The 3,808-nt window shown below is 35.4% G+C and overlaps 1 pseudogene; it reads right to left on the minus strand.

The window, feature by feature from the left end:
• Nucleotides 506–1,270, minus strand: Gm6863 (predicted gene 6863; annotated as a pseudogene).

A 3,808-nucleotide genomic window follows, 5' to 3' on the forward strand; every position in this document is an offset into this window, starting at 1 on the left:
GTAAATAAAGAAGTGGATGTCCACAGTCATCTATTGGATGGAGCACAAGTTCCCCAATGAAGGAGCTAGAGAAAGTACCCAAGGACCTTGAAACCCTATAGGAGGAACAGCAATATGAACTAACCAGTGACCCCCAGAGCTTGTGACTCTAGTTGCATATGTAGCAGAGGATGGCCTAGTAGGCCAACAGTTGGAGGAGAGGCCCTTGGTCTTGCAAAGATTATATGCCTCAGTACAGGGGAATTCCATGGCCAGGATGTGGGAGTGGGTGGGTATAGGGGACTTTCAGATAGCATTTGAAATGTAAATGAAGAAAATATCTAATAAAAAATAAATAAAGTAAACATTTTTTTAAAAAAGAAAATGAATTATAAGGAAAAAGAAAAATAACTTTCAAAATTACAATACACAAAATGATATATTGGATTCAATTTTGAGCCCATAAATCAAAATTTTGTTTCAACATAACCACATCTTTATTTCTTTTTTTTTTTTTTTTTTTTTTTCCATCCAACAAGAAGCCACAACTTTATTAGTGATAGAAACAGTACAAATTTTAAACCAAGCTGTAGTTCCACTTTTCAAACACCAAAAAGGGGGGAAAGGGGGAGTTGTCTTCGCTGTCAAATAGTTACATTGTTAATTCCATAATAGCATTTACAATATCATTACTGTTGTTTTTCAGGGCTCGAACAGCCTTTGCTCTTGATACGTTTGCTTGTGACATGACCAGTTCTATGTCCTTAACTTCCACACCCGTCTCATCAACCTCCTCTTCTTCACTCTCCTCTTGGACGGTTGGAGTCTGAGTGTTTTCCTGAATGTTTGAAACAGCTTCACCTTGAACTTTGAATTTCTCAGCAGCTGCTAACTGTGCTTGCTGAGACAAATCTTCAATCTTGGCTTCCCCAAACACTATGTAGGTGTCTGAAGCTGGGCTCTTGTAGACATCGGGTTTTGTGATGACAAAGAGGATATTTTTAGATTTTCGGATAGTGACTCTCGTAACCCCTGTAACCTGTCGAAGACCCAGTTTGGACATAGCCTTCCTTGCCTTCTTCTCACTTCGACTCTGCTTGGCTTTACTAACAGGTTCTTCATCGATCTCTGCTGCGGCTGCCAGCTGGGCTTGCTGCGTGGCCGTCTGTGTGGAGTCTTGTTCCTCGAGCTCTGGTACTGACTCATCACTGTCAGACTCTGTTCCCGATCCTGTCTCAGCCTGAGGCTGTGGCAACTCCTGCTCTGTAGCAGGGACGGTTGATCTTGGTTCCGTGATCTCCGCACAAAATGCCCGGTGAAGCCACATCTTTATTTCTATACATATTTCATAGCTTTTCCTTAATCAAAATACAGAGGTGAATAGTTACAATAGTTACTACTCTTTAGAAGAGCTTGCTACTCTTTTCAAGAACTGTCTTCTTTTAAGCTGTTAAGACATATATTAGTGTAGTTTCTTTAATTTGAGTATTTGAGAAATTTTAGCTTGAAAATTATAGAGTGTAAATACTTAAGAAAACTTTATATTGTTGTGTATAAGCTTTTGTCATAAAGTAATCTTTTTGAAATTTACTTTTTAAAAAATATTACACACTTAGAAAACAGTCTAATTATTGATTGTTCAAAGATTATTATAAAATCACAAACGTTGCAGTTTTTCATAGTATTTGTTTTTTTCTCTTTACTAACATTTGTTAAAAGGAATAAACTACTTTTTATGCATATGCTACAACCATGTGATTTTATATGGCTGTTAATGTGATAAACACTGTTCAATTTATCATGTCTAAATTTCCTTGAAATGTTGAAATAAATTTTTTGAATATGATAAGTTACATGCAAATTTAGAAGTTGGTACATGTGAAGGAATATAAAGTGTAGATTTTCAGGCACTATGTATATGCATGAAGTTATATATCAAGCTCCTTTTATGTATAATTTTGCATAGTTTTAAGTTCAAAAATTCATTAGCATCACAAAATGAGCATTACATTTGTTATATATTTTCCTTATTCTGGGGAATAAGCAATATAACTTAGAATTAATTTTCCTTGGAAATTATTGTAAATCATATAGAAAGGTCATTGGTATCAATTTTGGAAGAAAACTAGGTTATTTACATACTGACCATTTTATCTTCTAAATAAAGTAGCTTTTTTGAAGTTTCTGATTCATGTTTCCTTATTTTTTGATTGAATCATAATGAATTTCATTTTCTATAGCTATGGATTTTTCTCCACTTTTGAAAGGATTCACAGATGTTTGTTCATAGCACTAACATCTTCACAAGCAGCTTAATTTCACCTTCTTCGTAAGTAACTTGTATTGAAATAATCTTTCATGTCATCACTTCTTTTACTTTAAATTGATTTTGTCTTTGAAATACTCCCTTAGCTTTCATTTGTATCCTTAGTGTATATGCACTGCTAGTGTATATTAGTGTATATTAAAAGTGTATATTACTTCTTAGGGTAGATTGTCAAGTGCTCTCACACAGCAGGTATCCCCACACCCATTTTGGCCTTCCCAACTCACATTGAGTGTTTTGTTACAATATACTGACATTTATTCATTATCACACAACAATCTCACTTCCCAAAAGATATACTTGCTTCTGTCTGTTTCTACTTCCTTTTGTGATTTTTTTTTCTGCAACTAAAGTTTTATATTTTCCAAATGCCATAGAATTAGAATAACAATATTTAGAATTTTCAGATTAGCATCTGACTCAGGATATTTATTTAATGCTTTCCCTTATCTATTATATCTGTAGTTGTAAGCAACTCATGGGCTACATGAACCTGATACTCCTGGAAGGCAGGCTGGGGCCGAAAGAGAGACTAGATGGCGAGAAACGAATGAAGCCAAGACAAATTTTCTCTGATCAAGGCCCCCGAGTTTACTAAGAGACTGTGCTTATAAAGGGGGAAGACATCTCTCCCCACCCCCTCCGCCAGTCCATTCTTGGTGCCCGGAGCCATCCTGAAGAGGAAACCAGCCAAGTTGGAAAGCTGCACCGCAGGTGGCCCCACCTCAGTGGCGACAAGGTCAGGCTGGGGGAGGCTACATATTATACCTTATTACTCATTTCTTACTAATACTGAGTAACATTCTATTGTCTGACTGTCGTATATAATATCTACTCACTTTCATAATGGCATCTCAATTCATCTTAATTATTTCAAGTCTTGGCAATTATAAATAAAGTTTCTGCAAACATATTTGGAGAGGTCATATGCTATAGAAATATCTTCATTGAAGTGTATAATATGTCTTTTGTCTACTTTTTAATTTGGTTGTTCATTCTTTTCATATGGATACTACAGCCATTCACAGAGGTGAACATAGCAAAGTGACTATCACCTCTACTCTTCTAGGGACTAAAACTCTGGATCCAAGTTCATCATTAAGCAGGCAATGTTTTGTTCTCCCCTTTAGTTCCTCTGAGATTTACATATTTTGGCATGCACTCAAAAGCACCATGCTCTTCTTGGCCTTACATTTAATGATGTATACATAAAGTGAATAAAGTACTTTAGTTTCTGTATCTTTTTTTTAATTCCTGACATTTATACTACATTGAATATAATGCTACACACTCCATTATAACTTAAAGAGAAGAACATTTAAAGATACTTAAAAGTCTTCAAGGGGGAATGAAAGAGAAAATACACAGCAGGCAACTTGCATTTGGGGCAGGTTAAAGGTTAGTTTTAAGTAGTTAAGACTATTCAACTAATAGAATGAAAGCATATGACATTCATGATTTTTTAGCAATGTATGCTATGCTCAGAAAAATCAGTTTAATCCC

This window comes from Mus musculus, chromosome 12 (assembly GCF_000001635.26).
Source record: "Mus musculus strain C57BL/6J chromosome 12, GRCm38.p6 C57BL/6J".
Classification (NCBI taxonomy): domain Eukaryota; kingdom Metazoa; phylum Chordata; class Mammalia; order Rodentia; family Muridae; genus Mus; species Mus musculus.